The 18,001-nt window shown below is 42.1% G+C and overlaps 6 non-coding genes across 6 annotated transcripts; 5 read left to right on the plus strand and 1 right to left on the minus strand.

The window, feature by feature from the left end:
- Positions 1-2,055: 2,055 nt before the first annotated feature.
- trnal-uag (transfer RNA leucine (anticodon UAG)) lies at positions 2,056-2,137 on the minus strand. The gene has a single exon. It is a non-coding gene; the product is annotated as a tRNA-Leu (tRNA).
- A 1,233-nt stretch (positions 2,138-3,370) lies between these two features.
- Positions 3,371-3,489, plus strand: LOC139396619 (5S ribosomal RNA). The gene has a single exon (XR_011630795.1). It is a non-coding gene; the product is annotated as a 5S ribosomal RNA (ribosomal RNA).
- Positions 3,490-4,676: 1,187 nt separating this feature from the next.
- LOC139396629 (5S ribosomal RNA) lies at positions 4,677-4,795 on the plus strand. The gene has a single exon (XR_011630802.1). It is a non-coding gene; the product is annotated as a 5S ribosomal RNA (ribosomal RNA).
- Positions 4,796-5,997: 1,202 nt separating this feature from the next.
- Positions 5,998-6,116, plus strand: LOC139396630 (5S ribosomal RNA). The gene has a single exon (XR_011630803.1). It is a non-coding gene; the product is annotated as a 5S ribosomal RNA (ribosomal RNA).
- Positions 6,117-7,307: 1,191 nt separating this feature from the next.
- On the plus strand, positions 7,308-7,426 carry LOC139396631 (5S ribosomal RNA). The gene has a single exon (XR_011630804.1). It is a non-coding gene; the product is annotated as a 5S ribosomal RNA (ribosomal RNA).
- A 1,190-nt stretch (positions 7,427-8,616) lies between these two features.
- LOC139396632 (5S ribosomal RNA) lies at positions 8,617-8,735 on the plus strand. Its single transcript, XR_011630805.1, has one exon. It is a non-coding gene; the product is annotated as a 5S ribosomal RNA (ribosomal RNA).
- The last annotated feature ends 9,266 nt before the right edge of the window (positions 8,736-18,001 follow it).

The raw sequence follows: 18,001 nt of genomic DNA on the forward strand, positions 1-18,001 counted from the left end.
ACCGTGTTACATAGCTGTAGTGCAGTGGGCAGCTGGGAGGAGGTGCTCTTATTCTCCATGGACTTTACAGTGTCCCAAAATGTTTGTAGTTAGAGCTACAGGATGCAAATTTCTGTTTGAAAAAGCTAGCCTTTGCTTTCCTGACTGACTGTGTGTATTGGTTCCTGACTTCCCTGAACAGTTGCATATCGCGGGACTATTCGATGCTATTGCAGTCCGCCACAGGATGTTTTTTTGATGATCAAGGGCAGTCAGGTCTGGAGTGAACCAAGGGCTATATCTGTTCTTAGTTCTCATTTTTTTTGAATGGGGCATGCTTATTTAAGATGGTGAGGAAATTACTTTTAAAGAACTACCAGGCATCCTCGACTGACGGGATGAGGTCAATATGCTTCCAGGATACCCGGGCCAGGTCGATTAGAAAGGCCTGCTCGCAAAAGTGTTTTAGGGCGCGTTTGACAGTGATGAGGGGTGGTCGTTTTACAGCGGACCCATAGCGGATGCAGGCAATGAGGCAGTGATCGCTCAGATCCTGATTCAAAACAGCAGAGGTTTATTTGGAGGGCAAGTTGGTCAGGATGATATCTATGAGGGTGCACATGTTTACGGATTTAGGGTTGTTCCTGGTGGTTACCTTGATAATTTGTGTGAGATTGAGGGCATCTAGCTTAGATTGTAGGGCTACTGGGGTGTTAAGCATATCCCAGTTTAGGTCACCTAACAGAACGAACTCTGAAGACAGATGGGGGGCAATCAATTCACATATAGTGTCCAGGGCACAGCTGGGAGCTGAGGGGGGTCTATAACAGGTGGCAACAGTGAGAGACTTATTTCAGGAGAGATTCATTTTTTAAATTAGAAGCTCGAACTGTTTGGGCAAAGACCTGGAAAGTATTACAGAACTTTGCAAGCTATCTCTGCAGTAGATTACACCCCCTTTGGCAGTTCTATCTTGATGGAAAACGTTGTAGTTGGGTATGGAAATCTCAGAAATGTTGGTGGCCTTCCTCAGCCAGGATTCAGACACGGCAAGGACATCAGGGTTGGCGGAGTGTGCTAAAGCAGTGAGTAAAAAAAACTTAGGGAGGAGGCTTCTGATGTTGAGATGCATGAAACCAAATGACAGTGCCTGGGGACACGCAGGGCCTGGGTTAGCCTCCACATCACCCGAGGAACAGAGGAGGAGTAGGATGAGGGTACGGCTAAAGGCTAGCAAAACTGGTAGTCTAGTGCTTTGGGGACAGAGAATAAAAGGAGCAGATTTCTGGGTGTGGTAGAATAGATTCAGGGAATAATGTGCAGAGAGGCGTATGGTGAGGTGTGGGTACAGTGGAGGTTATCCCAGGCACTGAGTGATGATAAGAGAGGTTGCATCTCTGGACACGCTGGTTATACTGGGTGTGGTCACTGCATGTGTGGGAGTTGGGACAAAGGAGGTATCTGAGGCATGTACAGTGGGACTAGGGGCTCCGCACTAAAGTAAAACAATTATTGACGGACAGCAAGGGGCACACTCCAACCTCAGACATAATTACAAACAAAGCATTTGTGTTTAGTGAGTCAGATCAGAGGCAGTAGAGATGAAGAGGGAAGTTCTCTTGATGTGTGTGATTTGGTCCATTTATGTCAAAATGTAACGAGTACTTTTGGGTGTCAGGGAAAATGTATGGAGTAAAAAGTACATTATTTTCTTTAGGAATGTAGTGAAGTAAAAGTAAAAGTTCGCAAAAATATAAATAGTAAAGTAAAGTACAGATACCCCAAAAAACGACTTAAGGAGTATTTAAAGTATTTTTACTTTAGTACTTTACACCACTGCCTATATCAGGTGACATCACTCAGTTCTGCCTCCAGAAAAAGACTCATTAATTAACCTTTTTCAAATGCTAGACTGTATGTACTATGATACATGCACAACATGAGGGAGCAATTGCATAATCCACAAATCATACAGCAACACCATAAAAGGTTGCAGTTGAAATTACGTCAAGGTCAAGTAGTCTGTAATGTCCGTTTTGCATAGATTTTTCAAAATGAAAAAAAAAAGACAGTTTCTGGCAGCGGTGGGATTCGAACCCACGCCATCGAAATGACTGGAGCCTAAATCCAGCGCCTTAGACCACTCGGCCACGCTACCTCAACGAACACGAATACAATTTTATGGTATATAACATTAGAATTTTACGAATGACGCGTTCAGCGGAATTTTGTACATTTCATGCAATATTAAATGATATTCAAATGTCTTCAAATGTATATTCGACAAATTAATTGACGTATCTCATCAATTGTAATGACCATAGATGGCTACCACAGCATTCTGCAGCGATAAGTCATTATATCTGGTTTGCGCTTAGTGAGACTATAATTTGATTTACAACAGCACAATGCCCCAACACACCTCAAGGCTGTGTAAGAGAATGCCCCCTAATGCTCATGCTATATGGCGTCTGAAGGTCCTCCTGCAACCTGCTGGTAGGAAAACGGGTAGAGACCAACACCCAGGCAGTGGTTTTGGTTGCCACTGATGCCCTGGGGTGGTAGAGAAGAAAGGGGGCCTCGACCCCAGGCAAAGGGGGGTCGAGATCCCCACAACACCTAAGGTCCCGGCGGCCACGGCCTGACAGCACTGCGGTGAGATGGAATAGGGGCTTGCCCCGTGCATTCCACGCATCGACCTGGTATTGCAGTACCTCCAGGAACAGTGCACCCCCTAAGGTTGTCAAAAGAGAATAATCGTGTGAGCTAAGTGACCTCAAACTTGGATGTTCATAGCCTACTTTCATGTTATTTATGTGTCATTTTCCTGTTTGTGCTCATGTCAAGGCTAAAATTGCTAATATGATACTATAATACATAACCAGGCAATTGTTGAATATTGACTGCCTTATGAAATACTAGAATTTGTTAGAAGTCAGCCCCCCCCCCACGCACGCATACGCACAGAAACTGGGCAGTCCTGTGCTGTTTCTGAAAGTTGCGTGGAAATAGGAATCACTGATGCATTTTGTTGATGATGTCTAATGATTCTCTTGGGCAAATGAATGCATTTTCTAACAAGTTGAAAGGATTTAGTTGATTTCCTCCTTAGTTCAAAACATTTTTGAATATTGTTGAATTTCGGTTTAAAGTCTGGATTCCGTGATTCCGTGTGGGCGCGCCGTATTATATAGGGCCCTAGTCCATGAAGTTGTCATAAGTGTGAACATAGGATATGCCCCCCCCCCCACAAGAGTGAAATATATGGGCTGGAAAGGAAATGTAAGCAAGGTTTGAGCTTTGTCAGTGTGTCACAACGTGGACATTTCTCTGTCTCCCGATGAATGAGCGGCACATTGACTTTATATAGTGTACCAAGAGAGTTCCCTTCGCTTACGGCCATACCAGCCTGAATACGCCCGATCTCGTCCGATCTCGGAAGCTAAGCAGGGTCGGGCCTGGTTAGTACTTGGATGGGAGACCGCCTGGGAATACCAGGTGCTGTAAGCTTTTTGCTCCAGTAGAGGGTACTCTTGTGTCATGCGTGGAGCAACTGCCTTTTATTTATCGCCCTAATAATGTTGTGTCTTTTTATTGGACTACATGCAGTTTGTTAGTGCTGCCCTGCCCTGATCAAATCCAATCATGGACAGTGCGTTTCCCTTGAAATGTAGGCACTACATTCAGCATTTGTTTTTAGACTGTCAATGTCTGTCGTCCATTAGGGCCCTGTAAAATCCCTTCAATGTTTTGCCTGACCCCCCCCCCCCAAAAAAAAAATTCCAACCTCTCCTCCGTTTACATTTCCCGGTTTACCGTTTATCCCTGCTTCTCCAGGTTTGCGCTCTCAAAAGCACACCTTTTTAATCGAAATATAACACGATTGGATGTTCTATGTCCACGACAACATTTAAAACCCTAGCAGGAGACCACTTTTGAGGTCTGGGAAAAATTGAAGACATATCGATTTTGGGGTGTAGTTACCCTTTAAACGCAAGTGTGCGCCAGGAAGAGACCTTTGTTTGGTTAAGCGGTGTTGCTGTAGCGCTCATGTGATTGCGGAGTTTGCAAAACAAATGGCCACTGGATGGATGCAAATAATGATGATATAATTCTGCCAAGCTGGCATAGGCTACTTTGCAGTTAACATTTCATTGAGAAGGTTTTTGTGGGAAGCCTTTCCTTCTCTACCAGAAGAAGGTAATCATTAGCCTCAACGCTAACGGCTACACAAAGTGTAGACCTGCGCGCGCTCCGCACGCATGCGCACAGAAACTGGGCAGTCCTGTGCTGTTTCTGAAAGTTGCGTGGAAATAGGAATCACTGATGCATTTTGTTGATGATGTCTAATGATTCTCTTGGGCAAATGAATGCATTTTCTAACAAGTTGAAAGGATTTAGTTGATTTCCTCCTTAGTTCAAAACATTTTTGAATATTGTTGAATTTCGGTTTAAAGTCTGGATTCCGTGATTCCGTGTGGGCGCGCCGTATTATATAGGGCCCTAGTCCATGAAGTTGTCATAAGTGTGAACATAGGATATGCCCCCCCCCCCCACAAGAGTGAAATATATGGGCTGGAAAGGAAATGTAAGCAAGGTTTGAGCTTTGTCAGTGTGTCACAACGTGGACATTTCTCTGTCTCCCGATGAATGAGCGGCACATTGACTTTATATAGTGTACCAAGAGAGTTCCCTTCGCTTACGGCCATACCAGCCTGAATACGCCCGATCTCGTCCGATCTCGGAAGCTAAGCAGGGTCGGGCCTGGTTAGTACTTGGATGGGAGACCGCCTGGGAATACCAGGTGCTGTAAGCTTTTTGCTCCAGTAGAGGGTACTCTTGTGTCATGCGTGGAGCAACTGCCTTTTATTTATCGCCCTAATAATGTTGTGTCTTTTTATTGGACTACATGCAGTTTGTTAGTGCTGCCCTGCCCTGATCAAATCCAATCATGGACAGTGCGTTTCCCTCGAAATGTAGGCACTACATTCAGCATTTGTTTTTAGACTGTCAATGTCTGTCGTCCATTAGGGCCCTGTAAAATCCCTTCAATGTTTTGCCTGACCCCCCCCCCCCCCCCCCCCCCAAAAAAAAAATTCCAACCTCTCCTCCGTTTACATTTCCCGGTTTACCGTTTATCCCTGCTTCTCCAGGTTTGCGCTCTCAAAAGCACACCTTTTTAATCGAAATATAACACGATTGGATGTTCTATGTCCACGACAACATTTAAAACCCTAGCAGGAGACCACTTTTGAGGTCTGGGAAAAATTGAAGACATATCGATTTTGGGGTGTAGTTACCCTTTAAACGCAAGTGTGCGCCAGGAAGAGACCTTTGTTTGGTTAAGCGGTGTTGCTGTAGCGCTCATGTGATTGCGGAGTTTGCAAAACAAATGGCCACTGGATGGATGCAAATAATGATGATATAATTCTGCCAAGCTGGCATAGGCTACTTTGCAGTTAACATTTCATTGAGAAGGTTTTTGTGGGAAGCCTTTCCTTCTCTACCAGAAGAAGGTAATCATTAGCCTCAAAGCTAACGGCTACACAAAGTGTAGACCTGCGCGCGCTCCGCACGCATGCGCACAGAAACTGGGCAGTCCTGTGCTGTTTCTGAAAGTTGCGTGGAAATAGGAATCACTGATGCATTTTGTTGATGATGTCTAATGATTCTCTTGGGCAAATGAATGCATTTTCTAACAAGTTGAAAGGATTTAGTTGATTTCCTCCTTAGTTCAAAACATTTTTGAATATTGTTGAATTTCGGTTTAAAGTCTGGATTCCGTGATTCCGTGTGGGCGCGCCGTATTATATAGGGCCCTAGTCCATGAAGTTGTCATAAGTGTGAACATAGGATATGCCCCCCCCCCCCCCCCCACAAGAGTGAAATATATGGGCTGGAAAGGAAATGTAAGCAAGGTTTGAGCTTTGTCAGTGTGTCACAACGTGGACATTTCTCTGTCTCCCGATGAATGAGCGGCACATTGACTTTATATAGTGTACCAAGAGAGTTCCCTTCGCTTACGGCCATACCAGCCTGAATACGCCCGATCTCGTCCGATCTCGGAAGCTAAGCAGGGTCGGGCCTGGTTAGTACTTGGATGGGAGACCGCCTGGGAATACCAGGTGCTGTAAGCTTTTTGCTCCAGTAGAGGGTACTCTTGTGTCATGCGTGGAGCAACTGCCTTTTATTTATCGCCCTAATAATGTTGTGTCTTTTTATTGGACTACATGCAGTTTGTTAGTGCTGCCCTGCCCTGATCAAATCCAATCATGGACAGTGCGTTTCCCTCGAAATGTAGGCACTACATTCAGCATTTGTTTTTAGACTGTCAATGTCTGTCGTCCATTAGGGCCCTGTAAAATCCCTTCAATGTTTTGCCTGACCCCCCCCCCCCCCCCCCCCAAAAAAAAAATTCCAACCTCTCCTCCGTTTACATTTCCCGGTTTACCGTTTATCCCTGCTTCTCCAGGTTTGCGCTCTCAAAAGCACACCTTTTTAATCGAAATATAACACGATTGGATGTTCTATGTCCACGACAACATTTAAAACCCTAGCAGGAGACCACTTTTGAGGTCTGGGAAAAATTGAAGACATATCGATTTTGGGGTGTAGTTACCCTTTAAACGCAAGTGTGCGCCAGGAAGAGACCTTTGTTTGGTTAAGCGGTGTTGCTGTAGCGCTCATGTGATTGCGGAGTTTGCAAAACAAATGGCCACTGGATGGATGCAAATAATGATGATATAATTCTGCCAAGCTGGCATAGGCTACTTTGCAGTTAACATTTCATTGAGAAGGTTTTTGTGGGAAGCCTTTCCTTCTCTACCAGAAGAAGGTAATCATTAGCCTCAACGCTAACGGCTACACAAAGTGTAGACCTGCGCGCGCTCCGCACGCATGCGCACAGAAACTGGGCAGTCCTGTGCTGTTTCTGAAAGTTGCGTGGAAATACGAATCACTGATGCATTTTGTTGATGTCTAATGATTCTCTTGGGCAAATGAATGCATTTTCTAACAAGTTGAAAGGATTTAGTTGATTTCCTCCTTAGTTCAAAACATTTTTGAATATTGTTGAATTTCGGTTTAAAGTCTGGATTCCGTGATTCCGTGTGGGCGCGCCGTATTATATAGGGCCCTAGTCCATGAAGTTGTCATAAGTGTGAACATAGGATATGCCCCCCCCCCCACAAGAGTGAAATATATGGGCTGGAAAGGAAATGTAAGCAAGGTTTGAGCTTTGTCAGTGTGTCACAACGTGGACATTTCTCTGTCTCCCGATGAATGAGCGGCACATTGACTTTATATAGTGTACCAAGAGAGTTCCCTTCGCTTACGGCCATACCAGCCTGAATACGCCCGATCTCGTCCGATCTCGGAAGCTAAGCAGGGTCGGGCCTGGTTAGTACTTGGATGGGAGACCGCCTGGGAATACCAGGTGCTGTAAGCTTTTTGCTCCAGTAGAGGGTACTCTTGTGTCATGCGTGGAGCAACTGCCTTTTATTTATCGCCCTAATAATGTTGTGTCTTTTTATTGGACTACATGCAGTTTGTTAGTGCTGCCCTGCCCTGATCAAATCCAATCATGGACAGTGCGTTTCCCTCGAAATGTAGGCACTACATTCAGCATTTGTTTTTAGACTGTCAATGTCTGTCGTCCATTAGGGCCCTGTAAAATCCCTTCAATGTTTTGCCTGACCCCCCCCCCCCCAAAAAAAATTCCAACCTCTCCTCCGTTTACATTTCCCGGTTTACCGTTTATCCCTGCTTCTCCAGGTTTGCGCTCTCAAAAGCACACCTTTTTAATCGAAATATAACACGATTGGATGTTCTATGTCCACGACAACATTTAAAACCCTAGCAGGAGACCACTTTTGAGGTCTGGGAAAAATTGAAGACATATCGATTTTGGGGTGTAGTTACCCTTTAAACGCAAGTGTGCGCCAGGAAGAGACCTTTGTTTGGTTAAGCGGTGTTGCTGTAGCGCTCATGTGATTGCGGAGTTTGCAAAACAAATGGCCACTGGATGGATGCAAATAATGATGATATAATTCTGCCAAGCTGGCATAGGCTACTTTGCAGTTAACATTTCATTGAGAAGGTTTTTGTGGGAAGCCTTTCCTTCTCTACCAGAAGAAGGTAATCATTAGCCTCAACGCTAACGGCTACACAAAGTGTAGACCTGCGCGCGCTCCGCACGCATGCGCACAGAAACTGGGCAGTCCTGTGCTGTTTCTGAAAGTTGCGTGGAAATAGGAATCACTGATGCATTTTGTTGATGATGTCTAATGATTCTCTTGGGCAAATGAATGCATTTTCTAACAAGTTGAAAGGATTTTGTTGATTTCCTCCTTAGTTCAAAACATTTTTGAATATTGTTGAATTTCGGTTTAAAGTCTGGATTCCGTGATTCCGTGTGGGCGCGCCGTATTATATAGGGCCCTAGTCCATGAAGTTGTCATAAGTGTGAACATAGGATATGCCCCCCCCCCCCCCCCACAAGAGTGAAATATATGGGCTGGAAAGGAAATGTAAGCAAGGTTTGAGCTTTGTCAGTGTGTCACAACGTGGACATTTCTCTGTCTCCCGATGAATGAGCGGCACATTGACTTTATATAGTGTACCAAGAGAGTTCCCTTCGCTTACGGCCATACCAGCCTGAATACGCCCGATCTCGTCCGATCTCGGAAGCTAAGCAGGGTCGGGCCTGGTTAGTACTTGGATGGGAGACCGCCTGGGAATACCAGGTGCTGTAAGCTTTTTGCTCCAGTAGAGGGTACTCTTGTGTCATGCGTGGAGCAACTGCCTTTTATTTATCGCCCTAATAATGTTGTGTCTTTTTATTGGACTACATGCAGTTTGTTAGTGCTGCCCTGCCCTGATCAAATCCAATCATGGACAGTGCGTTTCCCTCGAAATGTAGGCACTACATTCAGCATTTGTTTTTAGACTGTCAATGTCTGTCGTCCATTAGGGCCCTGTAAAATCCCTTCAATGTTTTGCCTGACCCCCCCCCCCCCCCCCCCCCCCAAAAAAAAATTCCAACCTCTCCTCCGTTTACATTTCCCGGTTTACCGTTTATCCCTGCTTCTCCAGGTTTGCGCTCTCAAAAGCACACCTTTTTAATCGAAATATAACACGATTGGATGTTCTATGTCCACGACAACATTTAAAACCCTAGCAGGAGACCACTTTTGAGGTCTGGGAAAAATTGAAGACATATCGATTTTGGGGTGTAGTTACCCTTTAAACGCAAGTGTGCGCCAGGAAGAGACCTTTGTTTGGTTAAGCGGTGTTGCTGTAGCGCTCATGTGATTGCGGAGTTTGCAAAACAAATGGCCACTGGATGGATGCAAATAATGATGATATAATTCTGCCAAGCTGGCATAGGCTACTTTGCAGTTAACATTTCATTGAGAAGGTTTTTGTGGGAAGCCTTTCCTTCTCTACCAGAAGAAGGTAATCATTAGCCTCAACGCTAACGGCTACACAAAGTGTAGACCTGCGCGCGCTCCGCACGCATGCGCACAGAAACTGGGCAGTCCTGTGCTGTTTCTGAAAGTTGCGTGGAAATAGGAATCACTGATGCATTTTGTTGATGATGTCTAATGATTCTCTTGGGCAAATGAATGCATTTTCTAACAAGTTGAAAGGATTTAGTTGATTTCCTCCTTAGTTCAAAACATTTTTGAATATTGTTGAATTTCGGTTTAAAGTCTGGATTCCGTGATTCCGTGTGGGCGCGCCGTATTATATAGGGCCCTAGTCCATGAAGTTGTCATAAGTGTGAACATAGGATATGCCCCCCCCCCCCCCCCCCACAAGAGTGAAATATATGGGCTGGAAAGGAAATGTAAGCAAGGTTTGAGCTTTGTCAGTGTGTCACAACGTGGACATTTCTCTGTCTCCCGATGAATGAGCGGCACATTGACTTTATATAGTGTACCAAGAGAGTTCCCTTCGCTTACGGCCATACCAGCCTGAGTGAGCACTTCCTGTTTGGAAAGTGAGACAGGTGTTGGTAATTAAGTCGTGAGTGAGTGAGTGTTTGTTTGCTTGAGAGCTTTTTTGGTTATTTTCAACGTTTTTTGAAGTATAATTTAGATTTTTGGCATTTGAACAAGTTTAAGTTTGGTTCGTTTTTTCCCCCTTTGCAGTTTTGCTGCTTGGGGGAGAGTTTTTTGGGTTAAGGTTTTTTACAATGACGGACAACATGGCAATGGCTAATGGAACGGACAAAGACAAAGAAAATGCTCAACGGAAGAAAAATGGAGATGAAGGAGAGATGAAATATGGCAAAGAATTTACGGTGGCAGTGGAGTTGATGGGAGAAGATAGGGTCACGACGATGGAATTACTACGTGCGATTAAAGAGGTGTGTGGAGAGGTGGTGGGATGTAGAGTAAAAGGAGAAAGAAAGTATGAGGTCACGATGAGAAATGGAAAAGGAAAAGAGCGCTTAATGGATGGATTTATGATTAAAGAAACAAGAATTATGGCAAGAGACATGGTTTCCAATGAACTTATAGTCTCTTTTATGAATTTGCCTGTGTATATGGAAGACAACGCTATATTGGCCAAGCTAGGTAGCTGGGGTGTATCAGCAGTCTCTGAAATCAGGAGGAGAGTTTGGCCAGGGACGGAGATAGCAGATGGAACAAGATACTGCAAAGTGAAATTTACGGACACTGTGAAATCATTGCCGTACTCTACAAGGTTTGACACACTTGAAGGAGGAGAGTACTTTAGAGTCATTCATGACAAGCAGGTCAGAGTTTGTAGGCTCTGTATTCAGCCTGGTCACATTTTGAAGGACTGCCCTGAATTCAAATGTTATAAGTGTGGGAAGCAAGGGCATTATGCAAGAGAATGTGTAGGTGGAAAGGAAAGGGCATTTTGCGAAGGATGTCGCATGAGAACTGACGAGTGCAACTGTGGAGAGGTTGTGAATGAGGAGAGGAGCCAGGATCTCTTTGTGGAGACTGATGTATCACCGAGACCAGAAGAAGATGATGGAGGAGAGGACGTGGTGGAGGGTGGAGAGACGGAGAACGCAAGAAGGGAGAAGATCGAACAGAAGACGAATGAAATAGGGAGCAGTATGGACTCAGCAATAAGAAGAGGGAGCTTTCAGGAGGAGGGGGGGAGTGGGCTGGGTGGAGGAACTGGGGACTCACAGATTTTGGGGGGGACCTCGGGCTATGTGGGTGCCTCGGAAGAAGGTGAAGTGGAGGGGAGTGAGATGCTGACAATAATACAGGAAACGCAAATGGATACAGAAAGCACAACAGGCACTAGAAAGAAGAGTTTAAGTTACGTGGAAGAGATGGATTTAGAATCCATTTCAGATTCAGATGACATGGAACAGATTGACAGAAAATGGGAGGGCTACAGGAAGAGGAAAGCGGTGGCGGAGGCGAAAAAGGATAGAAAAGGAAGAAAACATGACAACAGATAGAGGTAAATGAGAAAATATGTATTATTTTTACTATTTATTGGAATGGTTAATTTTATGTCAATCAATGCAAACGGTTTAAGAACAATGGAAAAATTTCAAAGAATTGTAAAAATGGAGAATTCCGATATTTTATGTCTTCAAGAAACACATTGGGACAACGTATGTATTTTAGAAGTAAGAAAAATATGGAGAGATTTTATTTTTGTTAACAATGGTAGGGGGAATTCAAGTGGTGTTGCAATTTTATTGAGGAAGGATGTAGTAGAGAATGTGAAACATATATATAATGATAATAACGGGAGGATTTTAATTTTAGATTTTGAATATATGAATATGGTTTTTAGAATTATAAATATTTATGCTCCTAATACTGAAATAGAGCGCAAAGATTTATTTTTAGAATTAGGGAAATGGTGTGAGGGGAACTGTATTGTAGTTGGGGATTTTAATATTAAAATGGATAGACTGGATATGACAAGGGGAGCTATTTTTAGAAGTGATGTATCTAGGGGGGTTTTAAAGAAGATGATGTTAGAAAAAGGAATGATTGATATGTGGAGAGAGGAAAATCCAGACAAAAGAGAATTTTCTAGAAGGCAGGTGGTTTTAGGGGTTTTGAAACAAACTAGGATTGATCTGGTTTTAGTAAAAGAAGGTTTGAGGAATTTTATGAAAGCTATTAAGTATGTTTTTACAACTTTTAGTGATCATGCAGGTTTAACATTTTCAGTGGGTTTAGATGAGGAAAGAACAGGGGGTGGGATATGGTGTATGAATGCAGGGTATTTAGAAGATGAGGAATATGGGAAACACCTTAAATCTTTGATAGCATGTGAAATAGAGGATAAGCGGAAAGAGAATGATAAGTGTTTATGGTGGGACAAGGTTAAGGAAAAAATAAAAGTTTTTAGTATAAGATATGCAAGGAAAAAGCGAGGAAGGATGAAAAGAGAAGAAAATGAGTTGAGGGCTAGATTGGATGAAGAAATGGGGAAGTGTGACAGTGAACCTAATTATAATGTAGAAACGTTTTTAGATTTAAAAGCAAAATTGAGTAAATATGAAATAGATAAGTGTAAGGGTGCAATTATAAGAAGTAGGGCAAAGTATGTTTTAGAGGGGGAGAAATGTACTTCATTTTTTCTTGGTTTAGAGAAGAATAAACAGAGGAGAACATATATTAGAGAGATTGAAAATGTAAAGGGTGAAGTTGTTAATGATTATGTAGAGATATTAGAAACAGTGCAGAATTTTTATAAGGATTTATTTAAGAAAGGGGAGGTGGATGAGGGGTGTGTAAAGGAGATATTGAATAGTGTGGATGTGCAAATTAATGTAGAGGATAAACAAATGTGTGATGGGAAGATAACAGTGAATGAAGTTAAAGATGCGATTAGGGGGTTACAAGTAAATAAGAGTCCTGGTGTGGATGGAATAATTGCAGAATTTTATAAAGTATATGAAAGTTTTTTAGCACCTATTTTATTGGAAGTTTATCAATATATGGAGGATAATAATAGTGTTTCAGAATCTATGGTGACAGGGCTGATAACGATTTTATATAAAAATAAGGGGAGCAAATTGAAACTGGAGAATTATAGGCCAATTAGTTTGTTAAATTCGGATTATAAGATTTTAGCTAAGATCCTGGCAAATAGAATGAAGCAAGTTTTAAATGATATTATAGCACCTACACAGAATTATAGTGTGCCTGGTAGAGATATTGCCGATACAATTAATACGATTAGAGATGTGATAAATAAAATGAATCATGATAAGATGGGGGGAATAGTTTTAAGCATAGATTTAAATAAAGCCTTTGATAGGGTAGAGCATGATTTTATGTTTAGGGTAATGGATAAATATGGTTTTGGTAATAGAATAATAGGATGGATAAAATTATTATATAAGAAGGCAAAAAGTAGGGTGAAGTGTAATGGGGTTTTAACTGATTCTTTTATTCTTGAGAGATCTGTGAGACAGGGATGCCCTTTATCAGCTTTATTATTTGTTTTATCGGTGGAACCTTTAGCAGCATTTTTAAAAAAAGATCATCTTATAAATTGTGTACAGACTCCACAAGGAGGTTTTAGTTTGATTCATCAATACGCAGATGATACCACTATAACAGTTAGAGATGAGGGAAGTGTAAAAAGGGTGATGGAGTGTTTTAAAGTATATGGACAAGCATCAGGGGCAAAGGTTAATATGGAGAAGTCAGTTGTAATGTATATTGGGAAGATTAATGAGGGGAATTTTACTTTTAAGGTGGTAAAAGATTATTTTAAGGTGTTAGGAGTGTTTTTAGGGGTGAATGAAATAGAAGCTAGGGATTTGACATGGAGTGGTGTGATAAATAAAGTTAGGAAGGTAGTAAATATGTGGAGGGGGAGGTCTTTGAAGTTAAAAGGGAAAGTCATTGTGATAAATTCCTTGTTGATGTCAATTTTTATTTATGTAATGAATGTTTTGGATATGCCAGAATGGGTTTTATCTGAAATGAATAAGATCTTAGTTGATTTTTTATGGGACGGGAAGGGGGTGAAAATAGCTTTTAAAACTTTGATTGCAGGTTATGAGGAGGGGGGTTTGAAGTTGGTGGATTTAAGGGTAAGGAAAATAGCAATAAGAGTGAAAATGGTAAGGAAATATTTATATGGTGAATTGGATTATGGGTGGAAAAGGTTTTTTAAAGAGTATTTGAATAAGGTTGGGAGGATTGGGGATAATGGTTTATTGATGTGTGTGAAACAGGAAATGTTAGAAAATATACCGTTGTTTTATAAAGAAGTGTTTGGGGCTTGGGGGCAATTTTTACCAAATATTTCTTATGAATGTACCATCTTAGAAAACATTTTAAATCAGCCGATATTTTTAAATCCAAAGATCAAGTCTAAAGATATGACGTTGTTTTGTAAATACTTTATGAGGGCTGGGATGAGGCAGATAGGTGACATAGTATATGAGGTAATTCCTGGGTTCCTTCCGTTGCAGGCAATATATGATAATGTGGTTGAAATAGATGAAGAGATTAGTAAAACTACAGTGGAGAATATGTACAAGAAAATATTAGGATGTATTCCTGGGGAGTGGGTGATTTTAATAAATAAAGAGGTGGCTAAAAGATCTAGGGGTTTACCGGTTTTATATTGTGAAAGTAATGGGGAGAAACATGATTTATCAGGGTTAAAAGTTAAAATGGTTTATAGTAAATGTATTTTAAAAGAGATAAAAGTTCCTGCATCGGAAAAAGTGTGGTCAAGGGTGTTTGCAAATATGGATGTGAAATCAATATGGAAGAATGTAAATGTAAAATATAATTCTATAGAGTGTGAAGACAATGATTTTAAATTGAAACATAATAGGATTTTTACAAATGTGGTTTTGCATCAAATAAATAGGGATATTAAAAGAGAATGTGATATTTGTGGTACGGGGGTGGAACATTTTATGCACTTTTTCGTTGAATGTAGCAGGTTAAAAGATTTTCATGAGTTTTTAAAAGGGCTTTTAGTAAAACATTGGGGGGAGGAGATTTTTAATGGGGTGGAATGGAGGAGATTCTTTCTTTTTGGTATTAATGGGAAAAGTAAAGTTTTGAATTTTAATTTGGTTAATTATGTTTTAAGTCATGCTAGATATGCTGTAAGACAAAGAAGGAATATGGGTCATTATGAAGGGAAATGTGTGAGTGTGGAAGGTCTTTTTAGGAGGACTTTAGAAAATGATACAGAGATAATATATAAATACGGGGGAGGAAATTTTGAAAAACTGTTTGTGTGGGGGAGTACTTTTATTGAAATAATGTCAAATGGGAAACTTGCATTTAATTATTAATTGGAATTAGTGAATGACTGTGTTTTAAATTGGTTTTCTTCTATTACTCTTCTGATGTTATTAAAAGGGTGAATTGTTCATCCTTAATTATTACTGACTGAATGTTGCAAATATTGTACGATTTTTCATAATAAAAAAAAAAAAAAAAAAAAAAAAATACGCCCGATCTCGTCCGATCTCGGAAGCTAAGCAGGGTCGGGCCTGGTTAGTACTTGGATGGGAGACCGCCTGGGAATACCAGGTGCTGTAAGCTTTTTGCTCCAGTAGAGGGTACTCTTGTGTCATGCGTGGAGCAACTGCCTTTTATTTATCGCCCTAATAATGTTGTGTCTTTTTATTGGACTACATGCAGTTTGTTAGTGCTGCCCTGCCCTGATCAAATCCAATCATGGACAGTGCGTTTCCCTCGAAATGTAGGCACTACATTCAGCATTTGTTTTTAGACTGTCAATGTCTGTCGTCCATTAGGGCCCTGTAAAATCCCTTCAATGTTTTGCCTGACCCCCCCCCCCCCCCCCCCCAAAAAAAAATTCCAACCTCTCCTCCGTTTACATTTCCCGGTTTACCGTTTATCCCTGCTTCTCCAGGTTTGCGCTCTCAAAAGCACACCTTTTTAATCGAAATATAACACGATTGGATGTTCTATGTCCACGACAACATTTAAAACCCTAGCAGGAGACCACTTTTGAGGTCTGGGAAAAATTGAAGACATATCGATTTTGGGGTGTAGTTACCCTTTAAACGCAAGTGTGCGCCAGGAAGAGACCTTTGTTTGGTTAAGCGGTGTTGCTGTAGCGCTCATGTGATTGCGGAGTTTGCAAAACAAATGGCCACTGGATGGATGCAAATAATGATGATATAATTCTGCCAAGCTGGCATAGGCTACTTTGCAGTTAACATTTCATTGAGAAGGTTTTTGTGGGAAGCCTTTCCTTCTCTACCAGAAGAAGGTAATCATTAGCCTCAACGCTAACGGCTACACAAAGTGTAGACCTGCGCGCGCTCCGCACGCATGCGCACAGAAACTGGGCAGTCCTGTGCTGTTTCTGAAAGTTGCGTGGAAATAGGAATCACTGATGCATTTTGTTGATGATGTCTAATGATTCTCTTGGGCAAATGAATGCATTTTCTAACAAGTTGAAAGGATTTAGTTGATTTCCTCCTTAGTTCAAAACATTTTTGAATATTGTTGAATTTCGGTTTAAAGTCTGGATTCCGTGATTCCGTGTGGGCGCGCCGTATTATATAGGGCCCTAGTCCATGAAGTTGTCATAAGTGTGAACATAGGATATGCCCCCCCCCCCCCCCCACAAGAGTGAAATATATGGGCTGGAAAGGAAATGTAAGCAAGGTTTGAGCTTTGTCAGTGTGTCACAACGTGGACATTTCTCTGTCTCCCGATGAATGAGCGGCACATTGACTTTATATAGTGTACCAAGAGAGTTCCCTTCGCTTACGGCCATACCAGCCTGAGTGAGCACTTCCTGTTTGGAAAGTGAGACAGGTGTTGGTAATTAAGTCGTGAGTGAGTGAGTGTTTGTTTGCTTGAGAGCTTTTTTGGTTATTTTCAACGTTTTTTGAAGTATAATTTAGATTTTTGGCATTTGAACAAGTTTAAGTTTGGTTCGTTTTTTCCCCCTTTGCAGTTTTGCTGCTTGGGGGAGAGTTTTTTGGGTTAAGGTTTTTTACAATGACGGACAACATGGCAATGGCTAATGGAACGGACAAAGACAAAGAAAATGCTCAACGGAAGAAAAATGGAGATGAAGGAGAGATGAAATATGGCAAAGAATTTACGGTGGCAGTGGAGTTGATGGGAGAAGATAGGGTCACGACGATGGAATTACTACGTGCGATTAAAGAGGTGTGTGGAGAGGTGGTGGGATGTAGAGTAAAAGGAGAAAGAAAGTATGAGGTCACGATGAGAAATGGAAAAGGAAAAGAGCGCTTAATGGATGGATTTATGATTAAAGAAACAAGAATTATGGCAAGAGACATGGTTTCCAATGAACTTATAGTCTCTTTTATGAATTTGCCTGTGTATATGGAAGACAACGCTATATTGGCCAAGCTAGGTAGCTGGGGTGTATCAGCAGTCTCTGAAATCAGGAGGAGAGTTTGGCCAGGGACGGAGATAGCAGATGGAACAAGATACTGCAAAGTGAAATTTACGGACACTGTGAAATCATTGCCGTACTCTACAAGGTTTGACACACTTGAAGGAGGAGAGTACTTTAGAGTCATTCATGACAAGCAGGTCAGAGTTTGTAGGCTCTGTATTCAGCCTGGTCACATTTTGAAGGACTGCCCTGAATTCAAATGTTATAAGTGTGGGAAGCAAGGGCATTATGCAAGAGAATGTGTAGGTGGAAAGGAAAGGGCATTTTGCGAAGGATGTCGCATGAGAACTGACGAGTGCAACTGTGGAGAGGTTGTGAATGAGGAGAGGAGCCAGGATCTCTTTGTGGAGACTGATGTATCACCGAGACCAGAAGAAGATGATGGAGGAGAGGACGTGGTGGAGGGTGGAGAGACGGAGAACGCAAGAAGGGAGAAGATCGAACAGAAGACGAATGAAATAGGGAGCAGTATGGACTCAGCAATAAGAAGAGGGAGCTTTCAGGAGGAGGGGGGGAGTGGGCTGGGTGGAGGAACTGGGGACTCACAGATTTTGGGGGGGACCTCGGGCTATGTGGGTGCCTCGGAAGAAGGTGAAGTGGAGGGGAGTGA

The sequence above is a fragment of the Oncorhynchus clarkii genome, unplaced genomic scaffold, assembly GCF_045791955.1.
Source record: "Oncorhynchus clarkii lewisi isolate Uvic-CL-2024 unplaced genomic scaffold, UVic_Ocla_1.0 unplaced_contig_754_pilon_pilon, whole genome shotgun sequence".
Classification (NCBI taxonomy): Eukaryota; Metazoa; Chordata; class Actinopteri; order Salmoniformes; family Salmonidae; genus Oncorhynchus; species Oncorhynchus clarkii.